This window comes from Lissotriton vulgaris, unplaced genomic scaffold, assembly GCF_964263255.1.
Source record: "Lissotriton vulgaris unplaced genomic scaffold, aLisVul1.2 SCAFFOLD_2858, whole genome shotgun sequence".
NCBI lineage: Eukaryota > Metazoa > Chordata > Amphibia > Caudata > Salamandridae > Lissotriton > Lissotriton vulgaris.
This window is the reverse complement of record NW_028247625.1, coordinates 251,739-278,420: the sequence shown is the minus strand read 5'-3', so window position 1 is coordinate 278,420 and position 26,682 is coordinate 251,739. Positions and strand designations below refer to the sequence as shown.

Here is a 26,682-nt window from a genome sequence, read left to right as displayed (position 1 = left end):
TGTAGAAAACAAATTCTTCCTACATGCCTTTACACAGGGATCAGTCAAACTAATCCACAAAAAAGGAGACATGAACAACATAAAAAATTGGAGACCGATAACCTTATTAAACGTAGACAGCAAAATCTATAGCAAATTCATAACAAACAGAATCAAAAGGGTGCTAAAAACTGTGATAGAACCAGACCAAACCTGTGCAGTACCAGGAAGAAAGATTTGGGACAGCCTTATCACCATCAGAGACGCTATCAACAGAGCCTTAGAAGAAGGCAACCCTTTAGGAGTTTTATCCCTGGACTTACAAAAGGCCTTTGATAGTGTCTCACATGAGTACTTGTTCAAAGTCCTACACAAAATGGGCTTCCCCACCCCATTCATAGGAATGATAGAAATTTTATATAAAAATGCAACTAGTAAAATAATTGTGAATGGGACACTTACAGAGGAAGTACACATCAAATCGGGAGTACGCCAAGGTTGCCCCCTTTCCCCAGCCCTTTTTGTATGCGCCTTGGAACCACTACTCTGCAGTCTAAGGAAAGACAAAATCATCAAAGGAATATTTGTACCAGGAGCAGGGGGAAAACACGCTAAATGCATTGCATACATGGACGATGTAACTGTCCTATGCCCTGACCCACCCTCTGTCAAAAGAGTGCTCCTTCATACACACTTCTTTGCGCAAGCATCAGGGCTGGTATTGAACACAGAAAAAAGCACATGCCTCACAATAGGCAACTGGAACAACCTAGCAAAACTGGAAGTAAAAGTTACAAAACAACCGACAAAAATCCTGGGGATAACCTTCTCACAAGACCCAGAAGGAAAAGACAATTGGCCCCCCATCCAAAGCAAGATCAACCAGAAGTTAGGTTTATGGAAAACAAGAACTCTATCCATGACAGGAAAAATAATGGTCATTAAAGCTGTCATTTTACCACTAATACTTTTCTTTGCAGTAATATACCCACCGGATAAAACCACGCTGAGACAACTACAAAAAAGCCTTTTTACCTTCTTTTGGAACTCCAAAATGGAGAAGGTTAAAAGAACTATGGTCTTCAAACACCCTAGAAATGGGGGAAAAAACATGCCAAATCTGTATCTATACATTTTTTCGAACTATCTTTGCCTCTGCCTCAAAGCAATACGAGAAGGCAGAAATATCGCAGCCAACTATGTACGGTATGGAGCTGGAGACATTTTCTACAAATTCAAAATCCTACAGAGAGACAATGCTATACCGGTTGCCTTTTTTCCCCACAAACTCTATGCCTGCCTTGAACCCTTCCTAAAGATGCTGAAACTCCTGGAGGTGGACAATGACTGCCTAGAAGCCAGAACATTGCTGAAAAAAGAACTGCAGCAGTTGGAAAAGATGGAGATGGTCAACAACCTAACGGAAAAACTCTCTAATCTGGTTTGGGAGAAAGCAAACCATACAGACATTACGAACTCACAAAAAGACCTCTCATGGTTGGCAGTGTCCAACGCTCTACCAGTAAAGACCTTCCAGCACAGAAGAGGGCTCGCAAATTCGACAAAATGCCCGAGACCAGACTGCCCAGGAGAAGAAACCACCATACACTTCCTATGGAACTGTCATTTTGCCAGAAAGTTTTGGAATAAAATAAATGTTTTTATCACGGAAATAACCACGCTAAGAAATATAAACTATGAAATAGTACTGTATGGCATAGAGAGCTCACTGTCCAAAAATAAAGACAGAACTCTCTGGAAAATACTAAGTTGTGCTAAAGAAAGCTTATGGATTGCAAGAAACTTGCTACTATTCAAACATAAAGAGTTAGATGTAAATGATGTAATTCACATGTGTCTTGACAAGATTATGCTTTTCTACTATGTTGATATTAAAAGACAAGGAAAAGAAATAGCAGAGAAAAAATGGAAACAGAAAAAATGGGCAGAATGGGTCACTTAGAAACAGCATCACTTCAACATAGAAGTGAGAGCATTATGAGTAAAATCTTGATGGAAAACCGGTAGGCAGGTGCCTGCGTGCACCCCCTACTCAGGTTATAATGTACACCACCCTATGGGATTGGTTAACATGTATATGTGCCTTACAATTTTATAAATAAAGTATATTTTTACAAAAAAAAAAAAAATCTGTTCTTATCAGTTTAATATCTGATACGTCCTCTATCTGGGGACCATATATTAAATTGATTTTTGGAACAGGGAGATGGAATAGGAGCTTGCTCTGTCCACTCCACGCATCAACCTGGTATTGCAGTACCTCCAGGAATGGTGCACTTCCCCACCCGGGGAAAACAATGCTGTTGAAAAATAGACGAGAAAACGAAAGTAGCGCTTCACTACCAAACCCTGTAAAGTGGCGCTATTGTGTTTGCGTGTGAATAAAAGCAAACTGGTCACTGTGTCTTGCCTTAATTATGTATGTATTTTACTTAATTGCCACTTTGCGGCCACCCGGCCGTGCGTTATTTATTTATTTTTTAAACTTTTTTTTTTCTTCCATTTTTTCCCTTCTCCATCCAGACGCTGCACTTTGAAAAGAGACAAACGTGGGAAAAAGACTGTTTTTGCAGCAGCAGAGTTTCGTTGGTGTTTGGATCCATTTCACTGGGGAACGAATGGAGGAAGGTTCTCAGCAAGTCAGTAGGATGGATGGAGGGAGAGAGGGAGGGAGGGAGGGAGGGAAGCAGGCAGGCCGGCAGGCAGGCAGGCATGCAGAGAAGTGGGCACTGCCCTTGGCTTCTCTGAGCAAGAAGGAAAATACAGAGTCCTTTTCCTTCTCTGCCCGCCCCGCCCGTCCCCGAACGGCCACGAACGGCCAAGCCTTATCTATAGGCCTCAGGCTGCAGGGGAGCAGTGTCCCGGGCAAGCGAGGGCGAGGGTCCGGCCACTTCCGGCCAGGGAGCTGTCCAGGGCTTCCTGGCCTGATTCCCAGCATCCCCTGGCTGCCAGGCTTTCCGGCCAGCCGGCTGGAAGCAGTGCGCAGGAAGGGGCGGGGACATGCAAATACTAGAAAGAGGAGAACGTGGGTATGCAAAGTGACGCCTAATGAGGCGACAGCCGAGGAGGACTCTGGGAGCCGGGGGAAGGCCTGAGGCCGGGGCCTCCTTTCCACCGGCACATGCTGAGCTCTTGCCGGGAGTCAGAAAAAGAGGCGAAAGGGCGGCCAGTGACGGTGCGAGGGAAGACCCCGGTCCGGGTCTCCAAGGTAGATTGCTTCGGGAGGCGTTCATTCTGCCACCATTCTGGTTATCGCTTCTCGGCCTTTTGGCTAAGATCAAGTGTAGTATCTGTTCTTATCAGTTTAATATCTGATACGTCCTCTATCTGGGGACCATATATTAAATTGATTTTTGGAACAGGGAGATGGAATAGGAGCTTGCTCTGTCCACTCCACGCATCAACCTGGTATTGCAGTACCTCCAGGAATGGTGCACTTCCCCACCCGGGGAAAACAATGCTGTTGAAAAATAGACGAGAAAACGAAAGTAGCGCTTCACTACCAAACCCTGTAAAGTGGCGCTATTGTGTTTGCGTGTGAATAAAAGCAAACTGGTCACTGTGTCTTGCCTTAATTATGTATGTATTTTACTTAATTGCCACTTTGCGGCCACCCGGCCGAGCGTTATTTATTTATTTTTGTAACTTTTTTTTTTCTTCCATTTTTTCCCTTCTCCATCCAGACGCTGCACTTTGAAAAGAGACAAACGTGGGAAAAAGACTGTTTTTGCAGCAGCAGAGTTTCATTGGTGTTTGGATCCATTTCACTGGGGAACGAATGGAGGAAGGTTCTCAGCAAGTCAGTAGGATGGATGGAGGGAGAGAGGGAGGGAGGGAGGGAGGGAAGCAGGCAGGCCGGCAGGCAGGCAGGCATGCAGAGAAGTGGGCACTGCCCTTGGCTTCTCTGAGCAAGAAGGAAAATACAGAGTCCTTTTCCTTCTCTGCCCGCCCCGCCCGTCCCCGAACGGCCACGAACGGCCAAGCCTTATCTATAGGCCTCAGGCTGCAGGGGAGCAGTGTCCCGGGCAAGCGAGGGCGAGGGTCCGGCCACTTCCGGCCAGGGAGCTGTCCAGGGCTTCCTGGCCTGATTCCCAGCATCCCCTGGCTGCCAGGCTTTCCGGCCAGCCGGCTGGAAGCAGTGCGCAGGAAGGGGCGGGGACATGCAAATACTAGAAAGAGGAGAACGTGGGTATGCAAAGTGACGCCTAATGAGGCGACAGCCGAGGAGGACTCTGGGAGCCGGGGGAAGGCCTGAGGCCGGGGCCTCCTTTCCACCGGCACATGCTGAGCTCTTGCCGGGAGTCAGAAAAAGAGGCGAAAGGGCGGCCAGTGACGGTGCGAGGGAAGACCCCGGTCCGGGTCTCCAAGGTAGATTGCTTCGGGAGGCGTTCATTCTGCCACCATTCTGGTTATCGCTTCTCGGCCTTTTGGCTAAGATCAAGTGTAGTATCTGTTCTTATCAGTTTAATATCTGATACGTCCTCTATCTGGGGACCATATATTAAATTGATTTTTGGAACAGGGAGATGGAATAGGAGCTTGCTCTGTCCACTCCACGCATCAACCTGGTATTGCAGTACCTCCAGGAATGGTGCACTTCCCCACCCGGGGAAAACAATGCTGTTGAAAAATAGACGAGAAAACGAAAGTAGCGCTTCACTACCAAACCCTGTAAAGTGGCGCTATTGTGTTTGCGTGTGAATAAAAGCAAACTGGTCACTGTGTCTTGCCTTAATTATGTATGTATTTTACTTAATTGCCACTTTGCGGCCACCCGGCCGAGCGTTATTTATTTATTTTTGTAACTTTTTTTTTTCTTCCATTTTTTCCCTTCTCCATCCAGACGCTGCACTTTGAAAAGAGACAAACGTGGGAAAAAGACTGTTTTTGCAGCAGCAGAGTTTCATTGGTGTTTGGATCCATTTCACTGGGGAACGAATGGAGGAAGGTTCTCAGCAAGTCAGTAGGATGGATGGAGGGAGAGAGGGAGAGAGGGAGAGAGGGAGGGAGGGAGGGAGGGAGGGAGGGAGGGAGGGAAGCAGGCAGGCCGGCAGGCAGGCAGGCAGGCATGCAGAGAAGTGGGCACTGCCCTTGGCTTCTCTGAGCAAGAAGGAAAATACAGAGTCCTTTTCCTTCTCTGCCCGCCCCGCCCGTCCCGTCCCCGAACGGCCACGAACGGCCAAGCCTTATCTATAGGCCTCAGGCTGCAGGGGAGCAGTGTCCCGGGCAAGCGAGGTCGAGGGTCCGGCCACTTCCGGCCAGGGAGCTGTCCAGGGCTTCCTGGCCTGATTCCCAGCATCCCCTGGCTGCCAGGCTTTCCGGCCAGCCGGCTGGAAGCAGTGCGCAGGAAGGGGCGGGGACATGCAAATACTAGAAAGAGGAGAACGTGGGTATGCAAAGTGACGCCTAATGAGGCGACAGCCGAGGAGGACTCTGGGAGCCGGGGGAAGGCCTGAGGCCGGGGCCTCCTTTCCACCGGCACATGCTGAGCTCTTGCCGGGAGTCAGAAAAAGAGGCGAAAGGGCGGCCAGTGACGGTGCGAGGGAAGACCCCGGTCCGGGTCTCCAAGGTAGATTGCTTCGGGAGGCGTTCATTCTGCCACCATTCTGGTTATCGCTTCTCGGCCTTTTGGCTAAGATCAAGTGTAGTATCTGTTCTTATCAGTTTAATATCTGATACGTCCTCTATCTGGGGACCATATATTAAATTGATTTTTGGAACAGGGAGATGGAATAGGAGCTTGCTCTGTCCACTCCACGCATCAACCTGGTATTGCAGTACCTCCAGGAATGGTGCACTTCCCCACCCGGGGAAAACAATGCTGTTGAAAAATAGACGAGAAAACGAAAGTAGCGCTTCACTACCAAACCCTGTAAAGTGGCGCTATTGTGTTTGCGTGTGAATAAAAGCAAACTGGTCACTGTGTCTTGCCTTAATTATGTATGTATTTTACTTAATTGCCACTTTGCGGCCACCCGGCCGTGCGTTATTTATTTATTTTTGTAACTTTTTTTTTCTTCCATTTTTTCCCTTCTCCATCCAGACGCTGCACTTTGAAAAGAGACAAACGTGGGAAAAAGACTGTTTTTGCAGCAGCAGAGTTTCATTGGTGTTTGGATCCATTTCACTGGGGAACGAATGGAGGAAGGTTCTCAGCAAGTCAGTAGGATGGATGGAGGGAGAGAGGGAGGGAGGGAGGGAGGGAAGCAGGCAGGCCGGCAGGCAGGCAGGCATGCAGAGAAGTGGGCACTGCCCTTGGCTTCTCTGAGCAAGAAGGAAAATACAGAGTCCTTTTCCTTCTCTGCCCGCCCCGCCCGTCCCCGAACGGCCACGAACGGCCAAGCCTTATCTATAGGCCTCAGGCTGCAGGGGAGCAGTGTCCCGGGCAAGCGAGGGCGAGGGTCCGGCCACTTCCGGCCAGGGAGCTGTCCAGGGCTTCCTGGCCTGATTCCCAGCATCCCCTGGCTGCCAGGCTTTCCGGCCAGCCGGCTGGAAGCAGTGCGCAGGAAGGGGCGGGGACATGCAAATACTAGAAAGAGGAGAACGTGGGTATGCAAAGTGACGCCTAATGAGGCGACAGCCGAGGAGGACTCTGGGAGCCGGGGGAAGGCCTGAGGCCGGGGCCTCCTTTCCACCGGCACATGCTGAGCTCTTGCCGGGAGTCAGAAAAAGAGGCGAAAGGGCGGCCAGTGACGGTGCGAGGGAAGACCCCGGTCCGGGTCTCCAAGGTAGATTGCTTCGGGAGGCGTTCATTCTGCCACCATTCTGGTTATCGCTTCTCGGCCTTTTGGCTAAGATCAAGTGTAGTATCTGTTCTTATCAGTTTAATATCTGATACGTCCTCTATCTGGGGACCATATATTAAATTGATTTTTGGAACAGGGAGATGGAATAGGAGCTTGCTCTGTCCACTCCACGCATCAACCTGGTATTGCAGTACCTCCAGGAATGGTGCACTTCCCCACCCGGGGAAAACAATGCTGTTGAAAAATAGACGAGAAAACGAAAGTAGCGCTTCACTACCAAACCCTGTAAAGTGGCGCTATTGTGTTTGCGTGTGAATAAAAGCAAACTGGTCACTGTGTCTTGCCTTAATTATGTATGTATTTTACTTAATTGCCACTTTGCGGCCACCCGGCCGAGCGTTATTTATTTATTTTTGTAACTTTTTTTTTTCTTCCATTTTTTCCCTTCTCCATCCAGACGCTGCACTTTGAAAAGAGACAAACGTGGGAAAAAGACTGTTTTTGCAGCAGCAGAGTTTCATTGGTGTTTGGATCCATTTCACTGGGGAACGAATGGAGGAAGGTTCTCAGCAAGTCAGTAGGATGGATGGAGGGAGAGAGGGAGAGAGGGAGAGAGGGAGGGAGGGAGGGAGGGAGGGAGGGAGGGAAGCAGGCAGGCCGGCAGGCAGGCAGGCAGGCATGCAGAGAAGTGGGCACTGCCCTTGGCTTCTCTGAGCAAGAAGGAAAATACAGAGTCCTTTTCCTTCTCTGCCCGCCCCGCCCGTCCCCGAACGGCCACGAACGGCCAAGCCTTATCTATAGGCCTCAGGCTGCAGGGGAGCAGTGTCCCGGGCAAGCGAGGGCGAGGGTCCGGCCACTTCCGGCCAGGGAGCTGTCCAGGGCTTCCTGGCCTGATTCCCAGCATCCCCTGGCTGCCAGGCTTTCCGGCCAGCCGGCTGGAAGCAGTGCGCAGGAAGGGGCGGGGACATGCAAATACTAGAAAGAGGAGAACGTGGGTATGCAAAGTGACGCCTAATGAGGCGACAGCCGAGGAGGACTCTGGGAGCCGGGGGAAGGCCTGAGGCCGGGGCCTCCTTTCCACCGGCACATGCTGAGCTCTTGCCGGGAGTCAGAAAAAGAGGCGAAAGGGCGGCCAGTGACGGTGCGAGGGAAGACCCCGGTCCGGGTCTCCAAGGTAGATTGCTTCGGGAGGCGTTCATTCTGCCACCATTCTGGTTATCGCTTCTCGGCCTTTTGGCTAAGATCAAGTGTAGTATCTGTTCTTATCAGTTTAATATCTGATACGTCCTCTATCTGGGGACCATATATTAAATTGATTTTTGGAACAGGGAGATGGAATAGGAGCTTGCTCTGTCCACTCCACGCATCAACCTGGTATTGCAGTACCTCCAGGAATGGTGCACTTCCCCACCCGGGGAAAACAATGCTGTTGAAAAATAGACGAGAAAACGAAAGTAGCGCTTCACTACCAAACCCTGTAAAGTGGCGCTATTGTGTTTGCGTGTGAATAAAAGCAAACTGGTCACTGTGTCTTGCCTTAATTATGTATGTATTTTACTTAATTGCCACTTTGCGGCCACCCGGCCGTGCGTTATTTATTTATTTTTGTAACTTTTTTTTTTCTTCCATTTTTTCCCTTCTCCATCCAGACGCTGCACTTTGAAAAGAGACAAACGTGGGAAAAAGACTGTTTTTGCAGCAGCAGAGTTTCATTGGTGTTTGGATCCATTTCACTGGGGAACGAATGGAGGAAGGTTCTCAGCAAGTCAGTAGGATGGATGGAGGGAGAGAGGGAGGGAGGGAGGGAGGGAAGCAGGCAGGCCGGCAGGCAGGCAGGCATGCAGAGAAGTGGGCACTGCCCTTGGCTTCTCTGAGCAAGAAGGAAAATACAGAGTCCTTTTCCTTCTCTGCCCGCCCCGCCCGTCCCCGAACGGCCACGAACGGCCAAGCCTTATCTATAGGCCTCAGGCTGCAGGGGAGCAGTGTCCCGGGCAAGCGAGGGCGAGGGTCCGGCCACTTCCGGCCAGGGAGCTGTCCAGGGCTTCCTGGCCTGATTCCCAGCATCCCCTGGCTGCCAGGCTTTCCGGCCAGCCGGCTGGAAGCAGTGCGCAGGAAGGGGCGGGGACATGCAAATACTAGAAAGAGGAGAACGTGGGTATGCAAAGTGACGCCTAATGAGGCGACAGCCGAGGAGGACTCTGGGAGCCGGGGGAAGGCCTGAGGCCGGGGCCTCCTTTCCACCGGCACATGCTGAGCTCTTGCCGGGAGTCAGAAAAAGAGGCGAAAGGGCGGCCAGTGACGGTGCGAGGGAAGACCCCGGTCCGGGTCTCCAAGGTAGATTGCTTCGGGAGGCGTTCATTCTGCCACCATTCTGGTTATCGCTTCTCGGCCTTTTGGCTAAGATCAAGTGTAATGCTTGGTTGGTGCTGAAGGGTTGGGAGTGAACCCTGATCCCTGAAGGGCTGGGCCTGCGTCTCTCTGGCTTGACCGGAGCCAGGCTGCGTCCAGAAGGGTGAGGGGCACCTGAGGACAGAGACTTTCTGTTCCACTGATCCTGTGGGGCTGGGCCTTCGTTCCCTGGCTTGTCCGGGGCAAGGCTGATTCTCCTAGGGTGAGGTGGGCAGAGCATCGTCGGCGAGAGGTCACTGGGGGACCCCTAAGGCGGAGAGGACGGGCCTGCGACTCCTGGCTTGCCCGGGACCTGGCTGAAGCCTCGAGCCTGTGGGAGACCTAGGGGGCTTCTTTGGAGCAGGAGCCTGCAGCTGCGGAGCGGAGATTCCAGTCACCGGGGACGACTTGCAACATTGTTGCAGATTCTGCGTGGAGCCAGCTGGCCCAGCCGGGCCCGGGCCTTCCCCTGCCTCCCATTTCATCTTGGAGGAGCTGCTACATCGTTGCAGGCCAGGCGTCCCGGAGAAGGAGAGCCCCCGCTGGGGGGGTCGTGACACCCCCACCACACTGCTACTTCTTCATTGGAAGCCGGTAAGACTGAGACTGTGTTGCACCGCGCCTAGTAAGGAGCTGCCTGGCAGGCCTGGAGGTGGGGGCCGTGTCCTCCTCCTCGGACAGATCCCAGAGGCAGCTGAAACTTTGTTGCAATTTCCCAGGCAGAGAGAGGAGCTGTGAAGAGACTCGGAGGTGGGGGCTCTGCCCTCCTCCTCGGACTGGCTTCTGTATGCGCAGAGGCTGCTGTCAGCCCTGCTCCCTGCTCCCTCATCCCCCCTCCCTTCTCTCTCACTGAGACAGCAGAGCAGGCAAAGCGCGAGTGGCGGAGGTAGCGCTCACCATGGCTACCTACTCTAAAGCAGCAGAGGCCCCCAAAGCCTTTAATTTCGACTTTGTGCCCAACTCAGTGAGAATTAGCATTGAGGAGGGATATAGAAAGGAAAAGAATGTGCTTTACATAGTTGAAGATATCTTGAAACAAAAGTGTCATGTGGCAGAGAGGGCAATTGAATGTGTACAAGATTTTTCTACTCGAGGTATTTTTGATGTCACCTTCTCTAGTGACTCTGTGTGTCAGATGGTTCTACGTACTGCCAGGGAATATGAGGATCATGAGTCATGGCAAGGTCTGTCTTTTACCTCCATGGCTGCGCCTAAAGAAACTGTGCTTGTGGTTCATATGTACAACCCCTACACAGACCCGCGACTCATAGAGGTTTTCTTACAGCGTTATTGTACTGTGATTCGTGGGGGGCAAAAGATAAAGAATATCTGTGGGATATGGAACGGCAAGCGCAAGTATGTTGTGAATTTCAAACCGGACCCTGCAGGTGTTGGGGGATTTGCACACCCACCGCAGACCTTCGCTCTGGGTCCTAATAAGGGTTTTCTAGTTTACTCTGGGCAACCCCTCTTTTGCAGAATATGTCAGCAGTTTGGGCACTGCAAGGATCAGTGTTCAGGGATGGTGTGTCGCAACTGTGGGGGCTCAGATCATAGGGCAAATCAATGCTCTGTTCCAAAGAAGTGTAATCTGTGTGGCAGTGACTCCCATCTTTTTAAAGGTTGTCCCAAGAGCAAATTCTCCTATGCATCAGCTGCAGGTCCAAGTGGCGCACCCGCCTCCTCACACTCAACCCTAGCACGTGGCGCAGCGGCAGACAGAAGCGGTCCAGTTCTCCCAGACTCAAACCTTCCCTCTCAGGCCCCTAGCTCTGCTGATGGTGAAGGGGTGAGGGTGGAGGTAGCGGAGGGAACACAGCCCCATCCCACTGTACCGGACTCCGACATATTGGGGTTTTTTGAGGGTATGGAAATCAGACACTGTGCGCAAGGTGAGGAGCATAGAGAGGAGGGTAGTCTTGGGGAGGAGATCCCTGACCCAGCTCTTGCAGCGAATCCAGGTTTTGGGGATGACTGCACGGCAAGCCCAGAAGAACTGGCTGAGCAGGCAGAAGCGGCGCGCCTTAAACAAAGCGCTATGGAGCGTAGGGCTGCACGCGCAGGAAAGTCACAACCCCCACCCCCCAGTAAGGAACCCGCATCTGTGGCGAAAGCCTTCCCCCCCCTACCCTGGCAGGTCTAACCCCCCTACCCTGAATGTAGCTACGCCAAGTGTGGTGGCCGACAGTATGCCTGAAAGTGGGGACGGCCGTGTGAGCCAGGTGTTAAGTGAGCTCAGAAGAGCTGCCGCCAGCACATCCGTAGCTGCTCCTAGATTGGGCCTGAATGTGGAGAGTTCCAGCGTGGATCACAGTGGGTGGAAAACGGTCACTACTAACAAACGCAAGAATAAGGAGTCAAAAAGCACGGGGGACCAGGCCTCCTCCATCAAACTACGCAAGCGGGTGTCCTCCCTAGACAGGGGCACCAGGGGGAACAGATATACACCCCTTAACTCCCTCTCGGACTCCGAGGAGGGTTTCTCCGACAGGCCACTAGACACTGGCTGCGCAGGGAGCCAGACAACAGATCTGGACAACACGCCGGATCTGGAGGCACTGTTGATGCATGCCATGCACCCACCATCCGATGATGACTTAGTGGTACAGGATTGTGAAACGGATGGAATGATTGCATCTCACCCTAGATAATGAATATGGCTAACATATTGTTTTACACTATGCTGATGGCGGTCACTGTAGCATCTTGCAATGTGAGAGGGATGAACTCCCCCCTCACACGGACAGTGGTTTTGGACTATTGCAGGAATATATGTGCTGATATTATTTGTTTGCAGGAATGCCACTTACCTTTTCAGCCCCGTTACTCATCCCTGCAGGCCCACTGGCCGGATGGCCCATCAGTCTGGTCCGGTGGCCCTGGGAAAAATGATGGCATTGCAGTACTCTTCCAACGGAGACATTGGCAGCTCACTGAGGAGCGAGTGCTGGACCCCGGCCGAGCGGTCCTGCTTTCTCTCCTGATGGATGGTATCCCAATTAAAGTATGTAATGTATATGCTTCCCCCCACAAACAGGACCGGGCGGAGCTACTCGCCCTTATCAAACCATTCCTCACGGGAGCAACGCCACTATTCCTAGTTGGAGACTTTAACTGTATATTGCATGCTAAAGACCGCCAGGGGTTGGCAACTGACTATACACTTGATGTTACCTCTCATTTCCTAACTAAAATGTTACATGATTTAGGCATGTTTGATACCCACAGGCACCATTCACCACCAGGTACTGGTTTCACCTGGGAGGCGGAACACGGAAAGGTCCGCTCACGCATTGACTATATTTTTGCATCCAAGGCTGTCACATCTACCTCCTGTAAGTTGGAGCCGGTGCCCTTTTCAGACCACCAGCTGCTGTGCGCCTCCTTCACCATCCCGCAGCGCCCACAGAGAGGGCCGGGGTCCTGGAAACTTGGTGGCCACCTGTTACGTGACCCTGATATCATAGCCAAGTACCGTAAACAGTATACTAAGTGGGCTGCTGCTAAAACGAACTTCCCCTCCCAGTACATGTGGTGGAAGTGGGTTAAATCAAAAACTCGCACCTTTTTCCAAGCACAGGGGAAGCTGATCCGGCAGGCGGAATGGAAGGACTTCCGCGCCCTACAAAACCACCTGGTGTTGGTAAGACAACTGGGGGCGGCCGGGAAACCTGTTCTTGAAGATGTACGTGCTATAAAGAAGGAAATGTCGGAATGGCTAACAAAGAGGAACAAAGCCATTATGTTCCAATCCCGGGTTAAGCAGTTTACTGAGGATGAGAAATGTACCTCTTTCTTTTTTAAAAAAGCCCAGGGGTCACACACACTGCTCACCACTTTGAAAGATGTACACGGTGTATGCAAACAAGGGGTCGCTGAATGCCAGGCGATCGCCCATGATTTTTATCGTGACTTATATGCTGCCCCAACTAACCCCCCTTTGTTTGCAGAACTAAACTCATACTGTGAGGCGGCTGATGTGGGCTTAAACAGGGAGCAGCAGACCTATCTAGCAGGACCCTTTACCGGGGAGGAATTCCTTGCAGCACTGGGCACGGCTCCCCCAGGCTCTAGCCCAGGCCCTGATGGGCTGCCCTGGGAATTCTACAGAACTTTCTGGGACCTTCTCTGCCGAGACTTCATGGACATGGTGGCGGTGTCTTTCCAACAAAACACCTTCACTAATGATTTTTTTACAGGCATCATCGTTCTGCTCTATAAAAAAGGGGAGGTGACATCTCTGCAGAACTGGAGGCCCATCTCCTTGCTCAATACAGACTACAAGTTGGTCTCTAAGGTGTTAGCGCGTAGGTTTCGTGCTGTTTTAGGGGATGTACTCCACCCAGACCAAACTTGTGCTGTGAAAGGGAGGTCTATTGTAGATAGCCTGACCACGCTCAGGGATGTAATCCATTACCATGCTGACAGACATACATCCTTGGGAGTCCTGAGCCTGGACTTCCAGAAGGCTTTTGATAGAGTGTCACATGTTTTTCTATTTACAGCACTGCAGCGCCTGGGGATCCCAGGTGTGGTGGTGAGCATGCTGCAGACTTTATATGCTAACGCCAACAGCGTGGTAAGCATCAACGGCTACCACACAAAGCCTTTCCCCATCTTGTCCGGGGTGCGTCAGGGCTGCCCATTGTCTCCTGCCCTTTTTGTGTGCGCACTGGAGCCCTTCTTGTGCCATCTGCGAAGGGACAAAATCATACGAGGGGTGTTTGTACCAGGGGGCAGGGGCACTCAGGCCAAACTAGTGGCCTATATGGATGATGTTACGATTTTGTGCACTGATACACAGTCTGTTCGTAGAACACTTACGCAGGCATCTATTTTCCAAGAGGTGTCCGGCTTGCGGCTCAATGTGGACAAGTGCATATGTTCGAAAATGGGCCCGTGGGATACGTTGTCCACCCTCCAGGTACCAGTGACCACACAACCTATTAAGCTTCTGGGGGTACTCTTTGCAGAGCAGGCACCGATAACCAAAAATTGGGACGAAGTGTATGGTAAGCTATCAAAGAAAATCTCACTGTGGTCCACGCGCACCCTGACTTTGGAGGGCAAAGTGCTTATTGTCAAAGCTGTGTTAATGCCCTTAATGCTGTACCTAGCCATGGTCTTTCCTCCCCCCCCATCCATTTTGGCGAAATGTACTAAGCTGTTGTTCACTTTCCTCTGGGGCTCCAAGATGGAAAAACTGAGTCGCTCAAAAGTCTGTAAGCATTGGCGGATGGGGGGTAAGGGGATGCCTCATGTGTCTACCTTTCTGATGTCCAAAGTTTTTTGTCACACTTTTGCCCGACTGGAATCTGTCATCCCCTCGCATGCAGCTTCATATGTGAAATACTATATGGGGGCAACCTTCAGGCAGCATGGCCTTTACAGCCCCTCTAACCTTACACCTTTAGCCCAGACTGTGCCTGAGTACTATACCGCTTTGGTTAAATTTATGGACACTTTGCACATTGCGGCCATACCTCCAGCAGCTCGCTGCCAGGCCAAACAACTCAAGAACTATTTGAACTCTTTGGAACAACCAACCCTGCTTGGCCCTTTTTCGGAGGCCCAATGCTCATCTGTTTGGGAGCTGATTGGCCACCGTGGCTTGTCCCACAGCCACAGAGACCTTGCCTGGCTCAGCGCCCACGCCTGCCTTCCAGTGAAAGCCTTCCAGCATCGGCGGAGACTCGCACCCGTGGACCGGTGCCCCAGAGACTCCTGCCCACAAGCAGAAACTGTGTACCATTTGTTTTGGACCTGTGCCCACGCCCGGGCCTTCTGGGCCCTGCTGAGACCCTTCCTACAGAACATTGCCCACGTCCAGACACTGACTTTTGAAATGGTCTTGTATGGTTGGTCCCTGCCAGATCTCTACCTCCAAACAGCATGGCGCATCCTGAATTGCGGCAAAGAGACACTGTGGGAGGCCCGCAATGCACTGCTGTTCCACCATAAAGTGCTCCACCCGAAGGCCTGCAGGAACATCTGCCTGGACAAGATGCACACGTACGTCCACATTGACGATGCTCGCTTTGGGGTCTCCCAGGCTAGAGCTCTGTGGCGTTTCTCGGACTGGAAAGGCTGGGTCACCTGAACGACCTACTGCACTACCCTGCCACCGGGTATACAATAGGATTGGCATTGTATAGGCCCAATAAAGTTTTAGTCCTCCTTTCTGGATAATGCACTTATAAGGCTTGCCGTATAACACGGTCTGTAACCCGTGGTTATAAACGAAACATACTGGCTTTAGTGGATAATGTACTCACCGGAAGTGCCATATGTCACGCTCTGTAACCTGTGACTCTGATAGCATTATACTGATATTGCCCCTCCTGGATGATGTATTTCGTAAACCATACCCTAGACCACGCTCTGTAACCTGTGGCTATGAATACAATGTATCGCTCTCTCTTGGAAAATGGCAATGTAAATGTATCTGTAAATCTACCCTGTACTTGTGCCTTTAAAACTAAATAAAGGTTTTCAAAACAAATCTGTTCTTATCAGATTCACAGCTCGGTTTCTGCGCAGCTGAATATTGATTTGAGTGATATTACGACTTTGAATTGTGAGGCGAGTAAATTTGCTTTATGCAAATTTATGCAAATTTTCGTGACGGCCCGACACACTTTTAATTAAGGCGGAGGAGGGACACCAGCGTGCTGGTGCCTGTTTGTTCACTAGGAACGCAAAGTAGAACCCCCAAGGGCCTGCGGCCAGCTCCTAGAGCACAGGTAACGTTGCGCGCTTTTAACTCTCTCTCTCCTGGCGTTTGGGTGGACTAATGCTGGAGGCTTAAAACACCTCCTAACATCCTTCACAGGCCTGAACAGCACCCAGATCTCTGGTAAGGGGATTTATGCTTAGGTGGAAACACCTATAACCCTGCCCTAGGTCTTGGGAGTGACTGACCAGTGTTTCTTGCACTACAGACCTCCAAGGTCTGTTGGGAGACACCCCAGGAACCCAGGCGGACGGTCTAAGGGCGAACTTGGTAAACCAGTGGTACCCCAGTAATTACCAGGCACACCCCCCAACCAACCAAATGGAGGACATGGACACTGAACCCTCAGTGACCACCCCAGAAGGCATCCCCCAGCCGGACGCCCAGACACCTAACCCCCTACCCCCTGGGGACAGCGGCAAGGCGGCGAGTAAGGAGGCCCCTGTTGAGGCGGGCACCAGCGCAGGGAAGGCTGGTCCCCCCAAACCCCCGGTACCCCAGGCCCAAGGGCCCAAGGCACCAGGAGGGCAAACAGGAGCCCCTGGAAACCCCAAGGCAGCCAAACCAGGGAGTGGAGGGAAGGGTCAGGTAGGACCAGGCAGGGGACAGCCCCCGAACCCTTCAATGGGTACAGCATCACCCACCGGCACACCCAGCTCATGCGGTGGGAGATAAAATACAAAACTGGACCCCGAATGGAGCGAGCCTCATTCGTGAATAAAATCCTCAAGCCAGCAGGGGTCCAAGGGGACGAGATACTGAGTTGCCAGGCACCCGCATCGGGCATGATCTTCCTCCTCAGCTTCTTCACCCAAGCGCTCTTCAAGAAGACCGGGACTTCTTTCAAGGGAAAAAGGAGGAGACACCCTACAGCAACTTCAGTGTGACGACAAGAATGGAGCCAGCATCCACGGAGAAGAGGATAACGGTTGAGATGACCAACCCCCACATCCCAGACACGGACATCGCGTCACTCCTCCAAAGATACGGTACCATCCTGACAGGTCCTACCAAGGTCAGGGACGCCAACGGAATTTGGAACCCGACCTGGCAGGCACAGATCAACCTCCACAAAGACCCATCAGGGAGAGATGGCTTGAAACACCCACCGGCCAGCTTCTACCTAGGATCAGACATAGGGAGGATCAAGAACCCAGGACAACCCTTCACCTGCAGGAAGTGCGAAGGCACGGGCCATGCCGGCAAGGACTGCCCTGTGAAATTCTGCTGGATATGCAAGCAGTCCGGCCACGACGCAAAATCATGCAAAGGGATCAAGAAGTGCAACCTCTGTGGAGAGACGGGTCACACGTACTACTGATGCCCCAAGTCTGACTTGCTGAAGACGTATGCAGCGGCCGCTGCAGCGAGCCCAGCCTGGAACTCAGCATGGAGACAGACCAGGCCGACGCTCTCAGCAAAGGCCAACGCCAACCTGAACACCCTCCTGAAAGACGCCAGAAACCAAACGGGGACAACAGCAGCGACTCCCAGGAAGGTTGACCAGAAGGGCCAGGGCCCCAAAGCACCAACCCCCACAGGCCCAGGCCAGAGCAACGCAGAGGGCCCCAAAGCAGGACCGAACACAGGACCACCACCTACTGTGACGGCACCAGCCAAGGAACCCCAGGCCCCCAAAGGAGAACCCGAGGGCGGAGTGGCAGCAAAGGCCCCGCAAACGGAAACCTCGAGGGAACCCACACAGGCTGCGGAACCAACAGCCAAGGAACACCCTGAAAAGCAAGAAGGTGAACAACGCGGGCACCGACAACGAGGAAACAGAAAAAGACAACCATATCCTCATAGAAGAGGAGGAGGAGGAGATGGAAGAAGGAAAGGGAGGCGAGCAAGAGGAGGAGGGGTCAACCCTCCAGGACCTCCACAGCCAAATCGCCAGCCTGGGGGCCATTCCCGGACCGGACCACTGGGACCTGTTAGTAGGAACTGAGGACGTCATCCTCTGCCCAGGAGACGCCGCAGAAGAGTGGGGACCAACTGACGACCAGGAGAACCTACTACCACAGTAGGGACACCCAGGGCCTTCAACCCCAGTAGGTACCAGTACCGGACACTGACCGTTAGCACAGAGACAATGGCTGCATCATTGCTCACCCTAAACGTCAGAAGCATGAAGGATCAGGTCAGGCGGGTTGGCACGTTGCGCTTCCTGGCCACCCAGAACCGAGTTATCTGCTTTCTGCAGGAGTGCGGGATTCCGTACCCCCAGTCGTACAGCCAGCTTGAACGGCAGTGGACGCACGGGCCATCTTTCTGGTCTCGAGGGAACGATTGCAAATCATCTGGAGTGGCTATTCTGATCAGGGGAAGGCATTTCACCGTGGACAAGGTCAACGAGCAGGTCAACGGCAGAGTGCTGGTCGTGGACGGCTCGTGGGCCGGTGAGCCCGTTCGGCTCATCAACGTCTATGCCCCCCCAGAGAAGAATGAGCGACTCGAGATGTTCAGGGTGCTCAGGATGCAACTCGTGACCTCCAGAACCATTCTGAAGGGTGGTGATTTCAACTGCATAGTAGAGCTGGATGGACGCAGTGGGTCAGGCTCTGCAGGAATGGATGTGACGTCCAGGCTGTTGGTGGAGATGATAAAGGAGGCGTCCCTCCAGGACGTCATCGGGAGCATAGGGCCGAACGCCAGGAATTACTCCTGGAGTAAGCCGGACGGATCCGTGCGTTCACGGTTCGACCTCCTACTCACCTCCCCAACAGTGAAGCCTGGGCGAAGCTCCATGGTCGCCGTCCACTTCTCTGACCACAGAGCAGTCAGTTTCAAGGGGGAACTTACAGGGAAGCTCCCCGCTGGCCCAGGTTCGTGGAAGCTGAACTGCTCTTTGCTGGACAACGAGGAGTTAGTGGCGAACCTCAGAGACGTGTATATAGAGTGGAAGGACATGAAGGGCCTCTTTCAATCCGCCAGCGAGTGGTGGGAATGGGTGAAGGTCAGGTTCCGGTGCTTCTTCCAGGATGCAAGCAGAGCTGCTGCACGGGAAAAGAAGAGGACGTTCAGGGAGCTACAGAGCAAACTGCAGCAACTGTACGAACTCGAGCTCAGGGGATGGGACGTGGATGACGACCTGGAAGACACCCAAAAAGGGCTCACGGAGCACTTTAGGGAAGAATCCAAGAAAATCATCTTCAGGACCAGAACCGAGAACCTCGAGAAGGGCGAGAAATGCAACTCGTTCTTCTTTAAGAAAATTCACTCAGCCCACACACCGCTGGTGGAACTTCGGGACTCGGAGGGCAACCTCCAAAGTGATAAAGAGGAAGTCATGAAAGTCGTAACCGACTTTTACGGCGAACTCTACTCACCGAAGGCGTCGGAGAGGGCCCAGGCGGACAGTTTCCTGGAGGGCATCTCAAAGACACTGGGTCCGGAAGAGAGAGAAGGCCTGGACGCGCCTTTTACCCTGGAAGAGCTGCACTTGGCCGCCACAACCTCCAAGAGAGGCAAGACACCCGGGAATGATGGTCTCCCAGTGGAACTATATGTCGAACTGTGGGAACTGATCGGGCCTGACTTGCTGGACCTCTACGAGGAGATGGTGGGCAAGGGCAGTATGCCGCAATCCCTGCGAGAGGGTATGATAACACTCTTGTACAAACAGAAGGGAGAGAGAGAAGACCTCAAGAACTGGAGGCCCATCTCTCTCCTCAACGTGGACTACAAGATTCTCGCGAAGGTAATGGGCAACCGCCTAAAGAAAGTGGTAGCGAAGATAGTCCACCCAGACCAGACCTGTGGTATACCGGGACGGCAAATCGCGGACAGCCTGGCCCTGGTCCGGGACACGATCGAGTACGTCAAGGGCCGCAAGGTCCCGACGGTCTTGGTCAGCCTGGACCAGGAGAAGGCGTTCAACCGCGTTTCCCATGAGTTCATGGACCGGGCACTCAGGGCACTGGGCCTGGGGGACTTCTTCTGCGACGTGGTGAAAACAATGTACACCGACATCTCCAGCACGGCAACAGTGAATGGCTGGAGTACCGACCCTTTCCCGGTCCTATCAGGAGTGAGGCAGGGATGCCCGCTCTCCCCCCTCCTGTTCATATGCGTCATTGAACTCCTCGCGGAACGCATCCGGCAGAACAGGAACATCAGAGGAGTGAAGGCACCGGGAAGCGGAAGAAACGGAGAAGTGAAATGCTCTCTCTACATGGACGATGTCTCAGTATTCTGCGCGGACGGACCGTCCATAAGGGAACTGGAAAGGACTTGTATCGAGTTTGGAAAGGCATCAGGAGCGAAGATCAACAGCGCCAAGTCAGAAACCCTACTCTTCGGACACTGGGCCCTCCCCCGGGACCCACTGCCATTCCCCATCAAACAGGACTCCCTCAAGATCCTTGGAGTCTGGTTCGGCGGAGAGGGCGCAGCGGAGAAGACCTGGGAGGAAAGACTGGCGAAGACTCGACAGAAGCTGGGACTCTGGAGCCTCCGGAAGCTGACGATCGAAGGGAAGTCTTTGGTCCTGCGGAACGAGACCCTGCCAGTGCTCCAGTACGTCGCTCAAGTATGGCCGGTGCAGACCAGTACGGCCAAGGCCATTACGAGAATGATCTTCTACTTCATCTGGAGCTCGAAGATGGACAGAGTGAAGAGGGCGGTGATGTTCAAAACCCATGACAAGGGAGGCAAGGGAGTGCCGGAAATCGCCACCATCCTGAGGGGAACCTTCGTGTGCAACTGCGTGAGGACCACCCTGAGGGCCGAAGACGAGAGCCATGCCGGCTTTCTGATGGCACGCTTCTTCCTGCTGCCAACGTGGAGACGCCTGGGGTGGGCAGAGTGGCTGATGACCGTCCCGTACAACTGGGAGACCCCATGGTACTACAAAGAAGTGGAGAAGTTCGTAAAGGAATTCGGCCTGGAGGCATGTAGCCCCGCCGGATGGACCCCCCGACTTGCCCAACGACAGATACGTGCCAGAGACATCAGCGAGCCGATCGGCGCCCTCACCTCAGCCACAGCAGACCACGTGTGGGGAAACGTCGTTTCCAAACGCCTGACAAACCAGCACAAGGACACCGCCTGGATGGCCATCCAAGGAGGAATCCCTGTGAGAGCCTTCATGCACGCAAGAAGACTCAACCGATACAAGTCCTGCCCAAGAGGGTGCACCGCGGACGAGACAACATACCATCTCTTCTGGGAGTGCTGGTACGCACAGGACCTGCTGAAAGCCATAGCCACAGAGCTTAAGGCCTGGATACCTACGACCTGCATCACGGATGCCTCGGTGATGTATGGACTATTCCCAGGGACACACGCACTGGAAAACTGCCAGGGATGCTGGAGGCTCCTGTGCTGCTTCAAAGATGTTCTTCTGTTCTCCAGAAACCGCCTGGTAGTAGGGAAAAAGGAGACATCAACCCTGGGATGCCGTAAGATGGTCCACAGCCTCCTGCGCGACTACGCAGCACTGGACGGATCAGATGAGGACAGTGAAGACGAAACCTGAGTACCCAAGGGGTGGCCCGTTCACGCGGGGGCCCCAGAAAGACTCAGGGAACGAAAGCAACCCCAACGGAGGCCAGCTTGTAAGCGCAAGGGGCCCCGGAGGGAACACTAACCTACTTCTTATTTTTCCTTCAATCCAGGAACCTGCTTGGGCGACCGGAGAGAGGAGAAAACGGATGAAGACAGGTGGAGTAAATGTACTAATAATTTACTGTATGTATTTTATTAACGTGACCTTTTTCCTTCACAGGTAAAAGGTCAATGGGATAGCTTGCGCACTTGTTGCCAAGTTTGTTACCAACGACTTACGAATAAATAGGGTGTTGTGGAAGGTGACGATTGATGTATCTGAACCGGAAATGACGCCCTGACACGTAAAAAAAATTTTTTTAAAAAATCTGTTCTTATCAGATTCACAGCGCGGTTTCTGCGCAGCTGAATATTGATTTGAATGATATTACGACTTCGACTTGTGAGGCGAATAAATTTGCTTTATGCAAATTTATGCAAATTTTCGAGACAGCCCGACGCACTTTTAATTAAGGCGGAGGAGGGACAACAGCGTGCTGGTGCCTGTTTGTTCACTAGGAACGCAAAGTAGAACCCCCAAGGGCCTGCGGCCAGCTCCTAGAGCACAGGTAACATTGCGCGCTTTTAACTCTCTCTCTCTCCTGGCGTTTGGGTGGACTAATGCTGGAGGCTTAAAACACCTCCTAACATCCTTCACAGGCCTGAACAGCACCCAGATCTCTGGTAAGGGGATTTATGCTTAGGTGGAAACACCTATAACCCTGCCCTAGGTCTTGGGAGTGACTGATCAGTATTTCTTGCACTACAGACCTTTAAGGTCTGTTGGGAGACACCCCAGGAACCCAGGCGGACGGTCTGAGGGCGATCTTGGTAAACCAGCGGTACCCCAGTAATTACCAGGCACACCCCCCCAACCAACCAAATGGAGGACATGGACACTGAACCCTCAGTGACCACCCCAGAAGGCATCCCCCAGCCGGACGCCCAGACACCTAACCCCCTACCCCCTGGGGACAGCGGCAAGGCGGCGAGTAAGGAGGCCCCCGTTGAGGCGGGCACCAGCGCAGGGAAGGCTGGTCCCTCCAAACCCCCGGTAACCCAGGCCCAAGGGCCCAAGGCACCAGGAGGGCGAACGGGAGCCCCTGGAAACCCCAAGGCGGCCAAACCAGGGAGTGGAGGGAAGGGCCAGGCAGGGACCAGGCAGGGGACAGCCCCCGAACCCTTCAATGGGTACAGCATCACCCACTGGCACACCCAGCTCATGCGGTGGGAGATAAAAGACAAAACTGGACCCCGAATGGAGCGAGCCTCATTCGTGATTAAAATCCTCAAGCCAGCAGGGGTCCAAGGGGACGAGATACTGAGTTGCCAGGCATCCGCGTCGGGCATGATCTTCCTCCTCAGCTTCTTCACCCAAGCACTCTTCAAGAATTACTGGGACTTCTTTCAAGGGAAAAAGGAGGAGACACCCTACAGCAACTTCAGTGTAACGACAGGAATGGAGCCAGAATCCACGGAGAAGAGGATAACGGTTGAAATGACCAACCCCCACATCCCAGACACAGACATCGCGTCACTCCTCCAAAGATACGGTACCATCCTGACAGGGCCTACCAAGGTCAGGGACGCCAACGGAATCTGGAACACGACCTGGCAGGCACAGATCAACCTCCACAAAGACCCATCAGGGAGAGATGGCTTGAAACACCCACTGGCCAGCTTCTACCTAGGATCAGACATGGGGAGGATCAAGTACCCAGGACAACCCTTCACCTGCAGGAAGTGCGAAGGCACGGGCCACGCCGGCAAGGATTGCCCTTTGAAATTCTGCTGGATATGCAAGCAGTCCGTCCACGACGCAAAATCATGCAAAGGGATCAGGAAGTGCAACCTCTGTGGAGAGACGGGTCACACGTACTACCGATGCCCCAAGTCTGACTTGCCGAAGACGTACGCAGCGGCCGCTGCAGCGAGCCCAGCCTGGAACTCAACATGGAGACAGACCAGGCCGACGCTCTCAGCAAAGGCCAAGGCCGACCTGAACACCCTCCTGAAGGACGCCAGAAACCAAACGGGGACAACAACAGCGACACCCAGGAAGGTTGACCAGAAGGGCCAGGGCCCCAAAGCAACAACCCCCACAGGCCCAGGCCAGAGCAACGCAGAGGGCCCCAAAGCAGGACAGAACACAGGACCACCACCTACTGTGACGGCACCAGCCATGGAACCCCAGACCCCCTAAGGAGAACCCGAGGGCGGAGTGGCAGTAAAGGCCCCGCAAACGGAAACCCCAAGGGAACCCACACAGGCTGCGGAACCAACAGCCAAGGAACACCCGGAACCCCCCAAGGAGGGAGCTCCACACCCAGCACTGACAGCGGAGGCCACCGGGGAGACGACACCGGCACCGGCGCCAGAAACAGAGTCCAAAGAGGAGGAGAAAAAGGGCTCTACCAAGGCGAAGGGAGCTAAGAAGGGTAAGAAGAAAGACGAGGTCGCCCGGGAGCCCTTAAAAGAGGGGTGGGCGACAGTACAAGCCCAGTCGCTGCGGCGGAAAGCCGCGAAACTCGAGCAAGTACGCTCCAGCGCAAGGATCCAGTTGGCGGCATCACACAAACCAACACCAATGGAATCCAAGACGGAGACGCTGGAGGACGAGGAGGGGCCAGAAGACACCACCCAAAGGGCAGGCCCCCAGAAAAGGAAGCTCCAAGTGAAGGAGGACTTCCTGAAAAGCAAGAAGGTGAACAACGCGGGCACCGACGACGAGGAAACAGAAAAAGACAACCATATCCTCATAGTCAGCAGCGAGGAGGAGGAGGAGATGGAAGAGGGAAAGAGAGGCGAGCAACAAGAGGAGGAGGGGTCAACCCTCCAGGACCTCCACCGCCAAATCGCCAGCCTGGGGGCCATACCCGTACCGGACCACTGGGAACTGGCAGTAGGAACTGAGGAAGTCTTCCTCTGCCCAGGAGACGCCGCAGAAGAGTGGGGACCAACTGACGACCAGGAGAACCTACCACCACAGTAGGGACACCCAGGGCCTTCAACCCCTGTAGGTACAGATACCGAACACTGACCGTTAGCACAGAGACAATGGCTGTATCATTGCTCACCCTAAACGTCAGAAGCATGAAGGATCAGGTCAGGCGGGTCGGCACGTTGCGCTTCCTGGCCACCCAGAACCGAGATATCTGCTTTCTGCAGGAATGCGGGATTCCGTACGCCCAGTCGTACAGCCAGCTTGAACGGCAGTGGACGCACGGGCCATCTTTCTGGTCTGGAGGGAACGATGGCAAATCATCTGGAGTGGCCATTCTGATCAGGGGAAGGCATTTTACTGTGGACAAGGTCACCGAGCAGGTCAACGGCAGAGTGCTGGTCGTGGACGGCTCGTGGGCCGGTGAACCCGTGCGGCTCATCAACGTCTATGCCCCCCCAGAGAAGAATGAGCGATTCGAGATGTTCAGGGTGCTCAGGATGCAACTCGTGACCTCCAGAACCATTCTGATGGGTGGTGATTTCAACTGCATAGTAGAGCTGGATGGACGCAGTGGGTCAGGCTCTGCAGGAATGGATGTGACGTCCAGGCTGTTGGTGGAGATGATAAAGGAGGCGTCCCTCCAGGACGTCATCGGGAGCATAGGGCCGAACGCCAGGAATTACTCCTGGAGTAAGCCGGACGGATCCGTGCGTTCACAGATCGACCTCCTACTCACCTCCCCAACAGTGAAGCCTGGGCGAAGCTCCATGGTCGCCGTCCACTTCTCTGCCCACAGAGCAGTCAGTTTCAAGGGGGAACTTACAGGGAAGTTCCCCGCTGGCCCAGGTTCGTGGAAGCTGAACTGCTCCTTGCTGGACAACTAGGAGTTAGTGGCGAACCTCAGAGACGTGTACATACAGTGGAAGGACATGAAGGGCCTCTTTCAGTCCGCCAGCGAGTGGTGGGAATGGGTGAAGGTCAGGTTCCAGAGCTTCTTCCAGGATGCAAGCAGAGCTGCTACACGGGAAAAGAAGAGGACGTTCAGGGAGCTGCAGAGCAAACTGCAGCAACTGTACGAACTCGAGCTCAGGGAATGGGACGTGGATGACGACTTGGAGGACACCCGAAAAAGGCTCACGGAGCACTTTAGGGAACAATCCAAGAAAATCATCTTCAGGACCAGAACCGAGAACCTCGAGAAGGGCGAGAAATGCAACTCGTTCTTCTTTAAGAAAATTCACTCAGCCCACACACCGCTGGCTGAACTCAGGGACTCGGAGGGCAACCTCCAAAGTGAGAAAGAGGACATCATGAAAGTCTTAACCGACTTTTACGGCAAACTCTACTCACCGAAGGCGTCGGAGAGAGCCCAGGCGGACGGTTTCCTGGAGGGCATCTCAAAGACACTGGGTCCGGAAGAGAGAGAAGGCCTGGACGCGCCTTTCACCCTGGAAGAGCTGCACTTGGCCGCCACAACCTCCAAGAGAGGCAAGACACCCGGGAATGACGGTCTCCCAGTGGAACTATATGTCGAACTGTGGGATCTGATCGGGCCTGACTTGCTGGACCTCTACGAGGAGATGGTGGGCAAGGGCAGTATGCCGCAGTCCCTGCGGGAGGGTATGATAACACTCTTGTACAAACAGAAGGGAGAGAGAGAAGACCTCAAGAACTGGAGGCCCATCTCTCTCCTCAATGTGGACTACAAGATTCTCGCGAAGGTGATGGCCAACCGCCTAAAGAAAGTGGTAGCAAAGATAGTCCACCCTGACCAGACCTGTGGTATACCGGGACGGCAAATCGCGGACAGCCTGGCCCTGGTCCAGGACACGATCGAGTATGTCAAGGGCCGCAAGGTCCCGACGGCCTTGGTCAGCCTGGACCAGGAGAAGGCGTTCGACCGCGTTTCCCATGAGTTCATGGACCGGGCACTCCGGGCACTGGGCCTGGGGGACTTCTTCTGCGACGTGGTGAAAACAATGTACACCGACATCTCCAGCACGGCAACAGTGAATGGCTGGAGTACCGACCCTTTCCCGGTCCTATCAGGAGTGAGGCAGGGATGCCCGCTCTCCCCATTCCTGTTCATATGCGTCATTGAACTCCTCGCGGAACGCATCCGGCAGAACAGGGACATCAGAGGAGTGAAGGCACCGGGAAGCAGAAGAAACGGAGAAGTGAAATGCTCTCTATACATGGACGACGTCTCAGTATTCTGTGCGGACGGACCGTCCATAAGGGAACTGGAAAGGACTTGTATCGAGTTTGGAAAGGCATCAGGAGCGAAGATCAACAGCGCCAAGTCAGAAACCCTACTCTTCGGA

At 53.4% G+C, this 26,682-nt stretch overlaps 5 non-coding genes and 1 pseudogene across 5 annotated transcripts; all 6 read left to right on the top strand.

Annotated features, from left to right (window-relative positions):
- Positions 1–2,105: 2,105 nt before the first annotated feature.
- LOC147665111 (U2 spliceosomal RNA) lies at positions 2,106–2,282 on the top strand (annotated as a pseudogene).
- A 969-nt stretch (positions 2,283–3,251) lies between these two features.
- Positions 3,252–3,442, top strand: LOC147665110 (U2 spliceosomal RNA). The gene has a single exon (XR_015305044.1). It is a non-coding gene; the product is annotated as a U2 spliceosomal RNA (small nuclear RNA).
- Positions 3,443–4,411: 969 nt separating this feature from the next.
- On the top strand, positions 4,412–4,602 carry LOC147665109 (U2 spliceosomal RNA). The gene has a single exon (XR_015305043.1). It is a non-coding gene; the product is annotated as a U2 spliceosomal RNA (small nuclear RNA).
- Positions 4,603–5,612: 1,010 nt separating this feature from the next.
- Positions 5,613–5,803, top strand: LOC147665108 (U2 spliceosomal RNA). The gene has a single exon (XR_015305042.1). It is a non-coding gene; the product is annotated as a U2 spliceosomal RNA (small nuclear RNA).
- A 968-nt stretch (positions 5,804–6,771) lies between these two features.
- On the top strand, positions 6,772–6,962 carry LOC147665107 (U2 spliceosomal RNA). The gene has a single exon (XR_015305040.1). It is a non-coding gene; the product is annotated as a U2 spliceosomal RNA (small nuclear RNA).
- A 1,001-nt stretch (positions 6,963–7,963) lies between these two features.
- Positions 7,964–8,154, top strand: LOC147665106 (U2 spliceosomal RNA). Its single transcript, XR_015305031.1, has one exon. It is a non-coding gene; the product is annotated as a U2 spliceosomal RNA (small nuclear RNA).
- Positions 8,155–26,682: the final 18,528 nt, after the last annotated feature.